Here is a 15,217-nt window from a genome sequence, read left to right as displayed (position 1 = left end):
AGCACTTCCTAGGGAAAGTCACATTTTCAAGCTAAAAGACTCAAAAGAAGGCACATGTATCGGAATTTCGGTGTGCAAAAGAAGGGAGGAATGGTGCAAATGCATCAATCTATTAAGCATGTGGCAGAGAAAGCCCTGGAGGTTGTGTTGGGGAAGAAAGCAGAAGAAGTGGGTGCTGGAACTGTGGTACAACATGCCTCCAGGATTGTTTTTGAAGCAGGATTGATGACATCATAACTATTGTTAGCTACCCTGGGCACTTTTTTAAGGAAGAGAGGGTTGTACGGATGTAACTAAGGTGTCACTTATCAGCAGGTGTTCTGAATTAATTGATGGGTTAGCTTTGCTCTGGCAAGTGAATGAGATGATAATGAGGCTTTCAAGTTTGTGACAGATTGGCATAAAGGGAGTCAAAGAATGAGGGAAATAATCAAGCAGAGGTTGTATACTTCTTTCCTTTTATTTGACGAGGTTCCCGTTTCACACCAGCATTTTAAAGGGTAATGTTTCTTTGCAAGATTGCTTGCATTTTTAATTAAAAGGTAAATGTTACATTTCAGTTGGCTTTTGTTGGAGCTCAAAGTGCTTTAAAAGTTGAATCTAAGCAGTCAGAAGTAAACAGGAGGCGCAACATCACAGTCCTGCTGATCCTTATGCCATGTTATACTTTGCTTTTCTTTTGTGTTTAGGTGTGTGTAATAATGGCTCAACACAACACCTTTCATTTTTGAACTTGTGAGAGAAGCTTTCAGGGCTGCCATGATGAACTCCTGCGGTTCAAAATTTACCAGTAAACCATTGCATGTTTCACACATTACATTCAGAGAGTGTGATAATCGGTTCGGCTGCAAATTTGTGCAGTGATTCATGCGCAACATTCAGTGAGTGTATCTATGTATACAAAGCAAACACTTCTATGGTGTGTAGAGATTTCTTGTGCCTTTGTGTTCATTGTAATGTGTGAACAAATCAATTATTTTTAACTGCTAGCGGATAAAACAAAACCCAGTAAAGTACCCTTCCCAAAAATTAAACATGGGAATAGCAAGAAGTTTATTCTTTGCTATATTACTCACATTTACTATAGGGGTGCTGATTTTTAAAATTCTTTTTGGCTAGTAATGGGTAAGCACCCACCTACTATAACCAATGACTTAAATGGACTTCTTGAATTGTTCAGCATAACCTTTGTATTTGGGTCTCATCAACATAATGTAGATCAGCGATTGCCTGGCCCCTGGGAGAAGTTCAGAAATGGTTACAAATCAAAGGTTAAGCATCCTTGCCATCTGATATAATTCTAATGAACAGAAAGTTTGGCTCATCACACATGGCTTTGACTTAAAAGGGGGAGAAAAACCCAACTTATTTCTACTTTAGTGCCTTCTTTCCCATTTGGCTTCTCATTGCCCTCATTTTAAAACCACTTGTAATTAATCTGGTGGTTCTAATTAAGCTGTTCCTAGGGATTGTAAGCCTTATTTAATGAAATTCATTAATGTATTTATCTATATAATAAAACCTAACCTACTCACCGGGCTAGCTTTCCCAGGCTCCCATGGCTCTAATAGGGGAGAAAAATCAAATGTGCACAGCTTAAATTTTAAATACATGCCTGCAGCATAAGAAAGCCACAAGGTTCCTATAAGCAGCTTAGATATTTGCAGACTCTGAACTTCTCAATAAATAAATCTAGACCTGATACAAAAGACACTGATCCTAGCAACCTAAACTACAGATAATCCACAGTGTCCTAGTAGACTGAATGTGTGTGTATTTTAGTGCTCTCTGCTCATGCTGCTCTGAACCCTTCAGGAAACCTTCTTGAACTTAATCCTGCCAGACATTGCATGTGGTAGCAGGGTGCAGGTATTACCACAGGTCTAGACTCAATGCCACCTTAGAGCTTATATTATTTATATTATTTAATATTTATTTCTACTCTAGGCAGCTTCAAGATAAAAATAAGGACAGCTAAAAACATAGAAAAAGCCAATCATATACACATTAAAGACAACTATTAAAACCATTCACGTAATTACCCCAACACCACCAAAACAAAACTAAACTAAAAACCTAGCATGGGACCAGCTCTTTCATTAAAAACAGTCAGTTCCCAAAAGCCTGATGTGACAAGAAAGTCTTCTTCTGCGGGCAGAAGGACAAGGAGGTAGTCAGTCTAACTTCTTGAAGGAGGGAGTGCCAAAGTTTGGGAACAACCACCAACAGGCCTCTGCTGCATCCCTACCAAATACCTAAGCATGAAGTAAAATAGGTGAGTCTATTGACCCAAGTTCTATCATATTGATAGAACAGCAAGGACAGCCAAAATGGTGCCCTCCACATGTTAAGAACATAAGCAGAGCCTGCTGGATCAGTCCAGTGGCCCATCTAGCCCAGTATTCTGTTCTCACAGTGGCTAACGAGAAGCCTATGGGGAAATCTGCATGCTAGACTTGGGGGGAAACAGCATGCTCACTGCTTGTGATTCTCAGCGACTGGTCTTCAGAGGCAGAATGCTTCTGACAGGCGAGGAGGAACATAATCACTAGGGTTAGGGATCATGGATAGCCATACCTTCCACAAATTTGTCTAATCCTCTTTGGAAGTCATCGAATTTGGTGGCCATGATTGCCTCTTGTGGGAAGACTACAACTACAGGGTTAGACTGCAACCCCCATAATTCCCAATCATTGGTCATGCTGATGAGGGCTGATGGGAGCTGAAGTCCAGCATCTGAAAGTCCCCCATGTTGGCAGCCCCTTGCTAAGCAGATGTCCCTTCCATGGGCCATAACTTTGAATTGTTTGCTTGAGAGCAGCCTGAACAGGCCCGAATTAAACTGTTCTTAAATGGATGTTGAGCATCATGGTGGGAACAACAAAAGAATTTGAATGAGTGCCGGCCATGAAAGCTTCATGACAGATGTGTCCATGAGGTAGCGAGATAAAAGCGAGGTCTGATCAGAGTACACTGGCAGTCAAGGAACATCAACGCCACGTACAAGGGCACAAACGGCAAAAGGAGACATCAATCACTTGTAGGTTTGGTTAAAGGTAGAGTTGGGTTGCTTGAAATAGTTGCTTTCCACTCACTCTGTCTCCAGCTATGCTGCATCTAACCAGTAGTAGAGGCATTTAAAAGAAAAGGCGCACACACCCCAAAAGAGAGAGCGAGAGAGCTTCTAACTGCAACCTCGCTTGAAATGTGCGTCTTGCGCTGGGAACTGCATTAATCATTTCCATCAACACAGCAAAGAGGTTATTAAGTGTTTGCCACACAAAAAGATTTAATTTCTCCAGCTGGACTCTCTTGCTGCTTCCTCCCAGCACACTGCTCCTGTCACAGTGGTTTAGCACCATTTTAAAATGCATTTATTTCAGCCTCGGGCTAGCATATGCAGCCACCGTGCTTGTTTGTTCTTCCTTCATCTTCACTTCCTCAGTAATTGAAGAGGGGTACTGAATGGAAAGGTCCTGATGAGCCGTGAGAAATCAAGCTTAGCTTAGGTGCGTATTGATGTGAAACGATTCATCTTTCCAACCATTTCTAATGGGAGAAATAAGACTTGATTCATCATGTTGCCTCTCTATCGCCCTTCTTTTAAAAATGCCTTTGATCAATGGCAGCTCTATAGATGAGGGGAAGCAAAAAAAAAAAAATACTGTATGTATTTGTATCCCACGGAATGAATGCATTCTTTTATTTGTACATAATAGATACGTAATTGCCCGTTGTGACATGGGCCATGTGTTTAGGCTGCTTTGATATCAGGTGTACACGCTCAAAGCTGCAAGGAAAGGGCTTCAGCTATGTGGTAGAACAGATGCTCTGCATGCAGAAGGCCCCAGGTTCCATCCCTGGCACCTCCAGTTAGGGGAGGGAGAGGCTGCTGTCTAAAAGCTTCACCAGCCACTGCCAGTCAATGCAGGCAACACTGAACCAGGGGGAGGAATAGTCTGACAGGTATAAAGGAGATTCTTACATTACAAGCATCTGTTTGATGCAAAAATAAGACATACACAGATCTTCAGACAAATATACCCCAGCATAAAAGATACTTGCCAGATTCGTGAAATACAGAAAACGATAAGCACTGTCTGAAATTCATATGACTGTGTCCCATGCTTTTTCGTTACATGGCAATTGAAAATCACTCAAATTTCCAGGGACAGTTCTGGGATTACAGAAGCCATCCCGCTTTCTGATTTGTTTATTATTATTATTATTTTCAGTTTTATAAAGTTCAATAATTTTACAATCATTTTAACATTTCTAAACTCAACTTCCTTCCCCCTCTTTCTGCAGTTCCTTAAATTTATTCTTAATATTTTCTGCATAGCCAAATTAACTTAATTTGCTCATTTATTAATCTACTTTAAATACATACTCTTATAAAACTGCAGGTTATTAAAATCCTGCCAATGTTCTTATCTGTTTACAGTTTATTTGTTAATATTCAATAAACCATTTCCATTCTTTTATAAGAAGTTTGCTATTTTGGTTTCTTATTTTTCCAGTAAGTTTCGCCATTTCTGAATATTCCATAATTTTTTGTACCCATTCTTCTTTCGGTGAGACTTCTTTCTCTCTCCATTTTTGGGCAAGTAACAGTCCTGCTGCTGCACTCAAATCCCGGTTTCTGATTTGATCCTGAAATGTCGTGTTTTTTTTCCTTTTTTCTCCTCTCCACATTTCAGAGAACAATTAAAAGTGGTGTGTGCATAGATGCAAAAACAGAATCCTGTTTACACGGAAAATCCCTGCAACAAATGAAGGAAATGGTAAAGCTGGCATATGAAGCCCTTCCTATAATTTCAAAGGAAAAGGTCACCATCCCACTTTACTTTCTTTTGGTTTATTAAATATTTACAAATAAACTGTAAACCAATAACAACATTGGCAGGATTATTGTAATAACCTGCAGTTTTATAAGAGTATATATTTAAAGTAGATTAATAAGCACTGACTGCAGTGCTTCAGCACTGCAAACGTGTGGAGCTTTTGTTCCTTTTTTGTAAATGGAGCTCTAGTCAAAAGTAAGTCCCACTATATTCAATGGAGCTTACTCACAGGTAACTGGGTATAGCCCGGGTAGCATTTTTACTCAGAACTAGGTCCCACAGAGTTCAATATGATTTACTGTCTGGCATGTTCCTAATCATTCTCTCAGTTTCTATTTCTTGTTTTGTTTTGTTTTGTTTTGTTTTGTTTTATCCTGCCTTTCCCCCTGACAGGGACCCAAAGCAGCTTACAGCTAATTTTTTGTTTCATTCCCTTGATCTGTGGAAGGTGTTATACATGATCCCTTCCCTCACTTGTTTACCCCCCCCTCCTTTAAAACAATCCTGTGAGGTAAGTTTAGCAGAGAGGTTGTAATTGGCTAAAGGAGACCAATGTATATGATGTCTGAGTGTGCAGCAAGATCAAACACGGGAGAAGCTTCCTAATGTAGAAAAGCATGTCCCTATTTTCACTGAAGAAATGTTGGAGGGTATGGTGCACATAGATTTTTTCGTCCCCGTACCTGGTTGTGGGCATTTCATGAACTCATAGAATTGCAGAGTTGGAAGGCACTTAACACCCTGCTATACTCTCACATGTCTCCAATGAACAGGAGAAATTGTGCATGCAAAGAGTTAGGTTTTCCCAAGTCTGAAATGTCTGGTTGAGGAGCCTGGATCTTCTCCCCTGCCAAATGAGTGATCCCTTGATTGGAGTTTTCAGTCTTGGAAACCATGTATGTGCATCTTTTTTGGGGATCTGTTTAATAGTCTTCTTCCATGATGCATTCATGATCCCTGAAACAGGTGGAGTGCCCTGATGACAAAACGAAAAAGTTGCACAGAACTCAGCAACCAATTGCATGTGGTCTAAACCACTGAGCCTCTTGGGCTTGCCGATTAGAAGGTCGGCGGTTCGAATCCCTGCAATGGGGTGAGCTCCCATTGCTCTGTCCCAGCTCTTACCAACTTAGTAGTTCAAAAACACGCCAGTGCAAGCAGATAAATAGGTACTGCTGCGGCGGGAAGGTAAATGGCATTTCCATGCACTCTGGTTTCTGTCACGGTGTCCCGTTGCACCAGAAGCGGTTTAGTCATGCTGGTCACATGACTAGGAAAGCTGTCTGCGAACAAACACTGGTTCCCTCAGCCTGAAAGCGAGATGAGTGCTACACCCCATAGTCACCTTTGACTGGACTTGACCATCCAGGGGTCCTTTACCTTTACCTTTTTGCATTCTCCAGAAAGCCCAAGCTGAGACCTCAGACTGAAATTTTCAAATAATTAGCCATATTTGCCTATTACCTTCCCAATTTTAAGAAATAAACAGCAGCATTTTTTCCCTGGCGTCAACGGGGGTGGAGGGTGGGGAGTAAGAAAAAGGATTTGAAATGTAATTGTGCCCAGTTGTCTATAATGCAGAAATTAAAGAGCTAATCTTGAAATGAGATTTATCTTTCTCTAATCTGTCATTTACATCTCCGATGCAGGTTCAACAAGCAGATGAGGTGTATTTTTAAAAATAATAATATGTAAACCTCTTTCCTTTCCTTATCTCCACCCCCCTCTTCGATTTCTGTTCGTTTGGCTACATCCTGTTTAATTTCACTAAAAATAAAGGACTAACTTCACCCGCTGATTTATGTGTAGTCATATCACCTTAGGCTTGGAGCTAAAGAAATCTGATAAAATTAGCAGAACAAAGCAAGGTCAGGACGTGCAAGGAATGAGGATGCTGGCAACCAGGCCTGCCAGAGCTGGCGCTGGAGCAATGCAAAAAATAAAAAATAAAAATGCATGCCTGCTGTTCCAGAAAGATACCTATAAGAATGCTGGCCACTCAATGCTGAAACATTTCCTTGGAAGTAAGACTCTGAGATAGCAATATAACCTACTTTCAATGAAACATGCTTAGGACTACAGAGCTATGTTTTGGAGTTAAAATGGTAGACTGAAAACTCATCCTCTTTTGATATAGATATTGCATGTCCTAAATTGGTTGATAAACGGGTCTGCAGTGCAACTTTTAGAAAATGGTATGTTTTAAAATTATAGCCACCTAGTGGTGGGAAAGAGAAATTACCTGGAGAATTTATTTTTATTTTTTTTAAATTTTTTATTGCGTTTCTTTCCATAGTTTTGTACATTGCAAACACATACAATAGATACAAGAAACAATTTTTTCTTTTTTAGCAAGACAAAAAACAACACACACAGAAAAAGAAAAGAAAAAAAAGAATACATCCCTATTTGGACTTCCCCACCCCTTCCGGATCTGCGTTCTTTAAATTGACAATGTCAGCAATTTGTTACCTTATTTCATACCTCACTGTAACTTTCAATTGTTATGTATCCAGATTCAATGTATTATATCTCAGTTTTAATACCTTTAAAATAAACATAACATATTCAATTCAATTTGTCTCCTTTTCTCTTTTATCACTTATTTTACCATTTACTTAATCATAATTGCTAAAGCATAACATTTCCTGATCGTGCACTATCTTAAGATTCATACAGTTTGTAATATTTTTGCAAATAGTCTTTAAATTTTTTCCAGTCCTCCTCAATTGTTTCTTGATCCAAATCTCGGATTCTGCCGGTCAGTTCAGCTATCTCCATGTAGTCCATCAACTGCGTCTGCCATTCCTCCAGCGTGGGCAAATCTTGTGTCTTCCAACTCTTTGCGATGAGTATTCTTGCTGCTGTGCTAGCGTACATAAACAAAGTTCTGTCCTTCTTTGACATTTTCTGGTCCACCATACCCAGCAGGAAGGCCTCTGGTTTCTTGGGAAAGGTATACCTAAATACCTTTTTCAATTCATTATAAATCATTTCCCAGAAAGCCCTCACTTTTGGGCAGGTCCACCAGAGATGAAAGAAGGTCCCCTCTGCCTCCTTACACTTCCAACATTTGTTGTCAGACAGGTGGTGAATCTTAGCTAACTTGACTGGGGTCATGTACCACCGGTATATCATTTTCATAATGTTTTCCTTCAAGGCACTACATGCCGTGAATTTCATTCCGGTGTTCCATAACCTTTCCCAGTCTTCAAACATAATGTTATGTCCAACATCCTGTGCCCATTTTATCATGGCAGATTTAACTGTCTCATCCTGTGTGTTCCATTTAAGCAGCAAGTTATACATTTTCGAAAGTGTCTTAGTTTTTGATTCTAACAATTCCGTCTCTAATTTCGATTTTTCCACCTGGAAACCCACTTTTTTGTCCATTTTAAAAACCTCTTGAATTTGAGCATAGTGTAACCAATCTCGCACCTTATTTTTCAGTTTGTCCTGACTCTGCAACTTCCAATTATCTCCAATTTTTTCAATTAATTCCCAATATTTCGGCCAATAGGCCTCCTTATTGGGTCTTTTTCGAGCCTTGGCCTCCACCGGTGATAACCACCTCGGTGTTTTGCTCTCTAATAAGTCTTTGTATTTCAACCAGACTGCAAAAATTGCTTTTCTGACAATATGGTTTCTGAACAATTTATGAACTTTAACCTTGTCATACCATAGGTATGCATGCCAACCAAAAGCATTGTCAAAACCTTCCAGATCTAGAACATCAGTATTTTCCAACAAGAACCAATCTTTCAGCCAGCAGAAGGCTGCAGCTTCATAGTACAACTTCAAGTCCGGCAGGGCAAACCCCCCTCTTTCTTTCGAATCAGTTAATATTTTAAACTTTATTCGGGGCTTTTTGCCCTGCCAAACAAACCTGGATATATCCTTCTGCCATTTTCCAAAACATTCCATTCTGTCCACGATCTGTAAGGTTTGAAACAGAAACAACATTTTCGGCAATACATTCATTTTTATGGCTGCAATTCTTCCCAACAAGGAAAGTTTCAATCTTGACCAAATTTCTAAGTCCTTTTTAACTTCCAACCAGCATTTCTCATAATTGTCTTTAAATAAATTCAGATTTTTGGAAGACAAATAGATCCCTAAGTATTTCACCTTTTTGACCACACTTAATTCTGTTTCTCTCTGAAACTCCTCTGTTTCTGTAAGTGTCAAATTCTTGGTCAGAACCTTGGTTTTTTGTTTGTTCAACTTAAATCCCGCCACCCGACCAAACTCAGTTATAAGTTCCAGAACTCTTTTTGTACTGGACTCTGGCTCCTGCAGTGTCAAAACTAGATCGTCTGCAAAAGCTTTCAGTTTATATTGTTTCACTCCGACCTCTATCCCTTGTACCGACCGGTCCTCCCTTATCATATTCAGTAGCACCTCCAGGACTGAAATAAATAAAAGAGGGGATAGAGGGCACCCTTGTCGTGTCCCTTTTTCAATTTTAAATTCCTCCGTCACCACATTGTTCACTATTAGTTTAGCTTTCTGTTCTGAATAAATTGCTTGTATTCCATTTTCAAACCCCCGTCCCACTCCCATCCCTTCCAAGTTTTTCTTCATAAACATCCAAGATATGTTGTCAAATGCTTTCTCCGCATCAATAAAAATTAACACCGCCCTTGTGTTCCTATTGGTTTGCAGAAGTTCCAAAATGTCAATGATGTTTCTGGTATTCTCATATAAATGTCTACCAGGGAGGAAGCCTGCTTGGTCTTTGTGAATTACTTCATTTAAGACCTTTTTAAGTCTACTTGCCAAAATGTCTGCAAATATTTTGTAATCCACATTCAGGAGTGAGATGGGACGGTAGTTCTTAAGCTGGGTCTTTTCAGATTCTGTCTTAGGTATCAATGTGATGAAAGCTTCTTTCCACGTTTCTGGTGCCCTCTTCCCTTCCATAATCTGGTTGCATACCTCCAACAGAGGTTGTGTCAGATAATCCTTCAAAGTCTTATAGTATTTGGAGGTAAGCCCATCCGGGCCTGGAGATTTGCCTAGTTGCATATTCTGAATGGCACCTTCGATTTCCTGTGAAGTTATTGTAGAGTTCAAGATTGATCTTTTATCTTGAGTTATTTTTGATAGTCCATTTGTCATTAAGAATTGATCTATCTCTGATTCTTTCTGAGGCCCCTGTGCATAAAGTTCTTTAAAATATCTGTGGAAGCACTTCCTAATTTCTTCTGGTTTCTGTACCATTCTTCCTTCAGTCTCTAGATTTGTAACTGTGTTTAGCTTTTGTCTTTTTTTCAGCTGCCAAGCTAGCAGCTTTCCACATTTATTTGCTGATTCAAACGATCTTTGCTTCATCTGTTTAATTTTCCATTCAATCTCCTGATTTATCAACTTAGAATATTCTGCTTGATGGAATTTGATTTCTCTCAGCACCTCCTTTGACTTTGGTTTAGTTCTCAATTTTTTCTCTCCTTGATGTATTTTCTCCAGTATTTTATCCTTCTTTCCATTCCAGAGCTTTTTCTTAATTGTATTCTGTTGTATCAGAAACCCTCTCATAACAGCTTTGCTTGCGTCCCAGATCGTTCTTTTTTCTACTGTAGTATTCAGATTTATCTCAAAATAGTCCTTTAGCGTTTTTTGGGCCTTTTTCACAATCTCTTGATCTCTTAATAGTGTGTCATTCATTCTCCATCTGAAGGAACCGGATTGAGTTAGTCTGAATTCTAATTTCAGAGCGTTGTGGTCGGAGCATGTTTTTGGGCAGATTTCCACCTTTCTGGTCTTAGGTGCCAGCCCTCTAGACGTCCAGATTTGGTCGATCCTTGTCCAGGACAGGTGGGCCTCAGTGTGCTGGTCCCGGGGGTAAGGTACCTTGGGTGTAGCAGAGTCCACACGAAGAGGGGCGAGGTCCGAGGCAGAGAGCCGGGCGGGGAACAGGAACGCTGGAACAGGAGGCTGTGCAGGGAACAGGAACACCGGATGGTCGGGAACAGGAAGCCGAGCAGGGAACAGGAGTACCGGATAGTCAGGAACAGGAGACCGAGCAGGGATCAGGAACACAGGAAGGTCCGAAGCCAACAACAACGTTGCTCCCGCAACCTGGGGCTGGGCTGACTGGGCTTTTATCCTCTTCTAAGGCCAGGGGCGGTCCCAGCCCCCAGGAGCCCCGCCTCCTCTGGCCTTAAGGCGAGCACTCCTCCTGGGGGCAACCAGTTCCCTTCGTCTCTCTGCTCTAAGCCTCTGCAGATCAGGAGAGGCCGAAGGGTTACTGGGCCCTGGAGGAGGCTCACCTGTGGCCACTGAGTCGTCAAGCCTCTCTGGGGCCAGAAGGGCTTCACCTGGGGCCAGCTCCTGATGCACTGCCACAGGTGCAGGCTCTTCAGCATCTAGGCCTTGCCCCAGTTCAGCCGGCCCTGGAGGCGGGGACTCCTGTGCAGGCTGGGATTCCTCTGTTTCATCCTCCGAATCGGAATCCCAGGCCATCACACTCAGAGAAAAAAGTTCCTTCTTTACTTAGGGGGTTCTTTGTCCTCCATATGTCAATCAAATCCAAATTGTCAGTCAATTCGAAAAAAGTTTTAGGCAGTCTACCATCTGATGTTAAATTTTGACTTTGAGACTTATCCATGTGTGTAGACACCACTCCATTCATATCTCCCATCATTATAATATTAGCATAGTCCAAATAATCCAGCAAAATCTCATGCAGCTTCTTGAAAAATTCTGATTTCCCGTCGTTTGGAGCATATATTCCTAATATCAAGATTTTTTCTCCTTGTGTCTGAATTTCAATCGCCAAGATTCTTCCTTGTTCATCCTTAAATAAGAATTTGGGCATCAGGCTCTCCTTAGCATAAATCACCACTCCTCTTTTCTTAACCTTATCTGATGAAATAAATTCTTGGCCTAGTCTTTTGTTAACCAAAACTTTTCTGTGGAGCCTGGTCACATGAGTTTCTTGTAGACAAATAATGTCCAATTGTTCTTTCTTCAATATGTGAAATATCTTCCTTCTTTTTTCCGGGGAATTTCCGCCATTTATGTTCCAACTAAATAGCTGCAGAGACATCCTGTATTATTTTGTTCCACCTAGAGTGGTGTGTCTTCTTTGTCCTCTGGTCCTGAGGGTATAGGCGTTCCTCCGCCACCAGGCGGTAAAGGCCCAGGTTGAGGTAGGGGCCAATAAGCTGCTGCTTCTTTTTGGAGATCTTCTCCGTGGTCGTGCAGGAACTTTTGTAGGTCCTCTGGTGTCCTTATTTTGACCTTCTTCTGTTTGTAGGAAAATGATAATCCTTGTGGAAACTCCCACCTATAAGGAATTGAGTTGAGTCTCAACAACTTTGCCAATTCTGAGTAGGTGGTTCTCAAGTCCAATAACTGTTTAGGTATATCTCTATAAATTTCCACCCTTTTGTCTTGTATCTCAAGTGAGTTTTTAAAGTGAAGGCCTAGTATCTTGTCTCTCTCATCCCTTGTTCTCAAAGCTATTAAACAGTCTCTGGATCTGTCCTTTCTTACCAATCTTCCCAGTCGAAAAGCCGATACTATTTTAAAATCAGTTTCTTCTTTTATAGCCCAGAACTTTGAGAATTCTGTTGTCAAAAATCCGATCAGATCTTCTTGTTCAATTTCTGGAATAGCCCTCAATCTGAGGTTGGTCTCCCGATTTTTCAATTCCACCAAAGAAAGATAGGTTTGCTGGTCCCCAATCTGTTTATGCAGAGGCTTGACTTCTGCTTTAACTTCCTCGACCTCTTTCTTAGCTGACGTTGCTATTTGAATGGCTTCCCTTACCTGGAGAATTTAAGGCACAGCTGGGTGAAACCAATTTATATGTTTATTTCAAAATGATTTTTAAAATAAATATATGTAGAGCAATAAAGCAAATTGGGAAAGTAAGAGATAGGCTTGTAACCCTTGATCAACTATCATTTAATATGGGTTTTTGTTTTGGTCTTGTTCTATAATTAGCTGTGATTTAACTGTTTGCTGTGAAATGACCTATTCATTCTGATTTGCTTGCACTAAGCTTACGCAGAGGTGAGGTTATAGCTGGAGTTTATGGAGAATTTGTTCTGAATTGTTTGTAGGGCAGTTATATAAGCATTCGTCCTCATTTGTGAAGGGCATGCCATATTTTGCTTATAAAAATTCTTTAAGAGATTGCATTAGCCCTTCATGCAGCCTCAAGTTTCTCTTTTGTTTCCTTGATTATCTAATACACTAACTAAATTGGATTTTGGATTTGCTTGTAGGGTGTTTGTACACTGTCCCACTTGTTCTGTCCACACTCATCAATACATTTTTCTATTGCTTTCCTTAACCACAAAAGCAGTTTCTTTTAAAAAGTGAACTTGTTGCACAAGGGCAGCACAGCACTTTAATTGACCGCAGTTGCATAAACCTTGTTCCAGTATGCACTTCAACCCTTCCTGCAGAATAATGCCAGTCTAGAGAGCCCCTGGATTATTGTGAGGTAGAGATTTTAGCACATAAAGTATTTTTTTGCTGGTTGTGTTCTTGTAAGTGCTACTTAGCATCAGCTCTCACCTTGCTATATTAAAAATTTAAATGAATTCCTACGTTGAAATATCCAAAGCCAGCAGCATCCGAGCTCTTCTGATGCCACTATGCCACTATGACTGATAAAAAAAAAATCCATCAGAAAGGGAAACCAAGCTCGCTAATGACAATTCGCAGTATATAAATCACTTATCACATGTAACGTTCCCTTTTACCGCAGAAAGAGTTCCAGTGTAAAATGTATTAAATCACTTGCATCTGAAATATTCTACAAGGTTTAAACTAGGCATCACAGAGCTTACACAGAAAGAGAAAACTTGACGTGATGTAATGTGAATAGCTACATATAAAAGAGAGGTCAGAGATGATGAATCGCTTCCTGGGTCACTCAAATAGTTACCCCTAGGAAGGGGAATGATGATTTATTGTCTGCCTTTGCAGCACAATCTTATACATATTTAGCCAGAAGCAAGTCCCAATGTTTCAAAGTGGTTTACTGCCAGGTAGGTAGGCATGGGACTGCAGCCTGAAGATACAAGTCCTTTTGAGGCAACTTAGCATTAAGGCCAAATTCAATAACAAAGCCACATAAGACAACATAGGAGCTCCTCAGGGAAGTCTGCATCAGTTGACAGCTGTAACTTAGGTCACAGCCAAACCATACATTTAAAGCAAGTGGCTTTCTCCTAATGAACAGCAGAAGCATCGAATTGCAGAGTTGAAAGGGACTCCAAGGGTCATCTGGTTTAACCCCCCGCAATGCAGGAATCTCAACTAAAGCATCCATCCAACCTCTGCTTAAAAACCTCCAAGGAAGGAGAATCCACCACCTCTTGTCTGTTCCCAAGACTCCTGGAGGCGGGTGTAGTTTACCCTTCACAGAGCTAAAATTCCCAGAACCCTTAACAAACTACAGTTCCCAATATATAAATGTTATTTAGATGTACGGTGTGAGTGTGACCTAGTCACAGAGTACCTGCTTTGCATACATTTTCAATCCTTGGCACCTTCATTTGGGGCTCAGGAAAACCACTGAAATTCCAGAGACCATGTTGAGTTGGATGGTCTGACTCAAGAAGAAGGCACCTCCCTATGTTCCTATGTAGTCCTGCTGATGCAGGCTCTGGTGTCCTTTTTTGGCCTCGGTTTCTTGTGCTCCTGTTTCTCATCACAGAGAAGTTTGAAGCAGATGGCCCTGTGAATGGGGGAGTGGGGCATACCAGCAGCAGCTGGATGCACAGCTGTCCCCTGCTAGCGACACAAGCCTATGTAAGTCATCTTACTTAAAATGCCACGTGAGGGCAAGAACCGCCATAATAGGTCTCGATCACTTTCTAGTACAGGGCCATTCTCCTCTGTGCTTGCAAAGTTACAGGGATTTTGGTCCTATGTGCTGCTGTGGAAGGAGAGTGACTCATAGAATCAGGCTGCTAGTTGCATAAATATTCACTAATTAACCAATTAAAAATGACACATCTGTTTAAAACATAGTTTTTGTGCATTTACAATCTGAACATTTCCAAAGTGAGTAGAGTGTGTTATCCAGTTATAATGACAGGAAATTCACTATTCTGTTAAATCTTTAGGCTGCAGACTAAATCCCTCTTTGCACTTCTAGTGTCCTCTGCCCATGGGGAAATGTGGCTTCCATCCACTGTAAGGATGAGCCATCTGCTAGCTAAGAGCCAGAAGAGGAGATCCAAGAAAGAAGTCCGAAAAGAGAAGGAGGGGAGATGGCTGCATGGCTAGCCCTTTTATATGGCCAGCTAGGGTGATGCCCATCTACCTGGTCACACACAAGGGGAAGAGGCTTCAGAGCAGGTATGCCAGGAAGTCCTCCCTGTGTGGAGCCACATTCCCCTGTGTGT

This window comes from Podarcis muralis, chromosome 1 (assembly GCF_964188315.1).
Source record: "Podarcis muralis chromosome 1, rPodMur119.hap1.1, whole genome shotgun sequence".
Lineage (NCBI taxonomy): Eukaryota > Metazoa > Chordata > Lepidosauria > Squamata > Lacertidae > Podarcis > Podarcis muralis.
Note: the sequence above shows the minus strand (reverse complement) of the source record.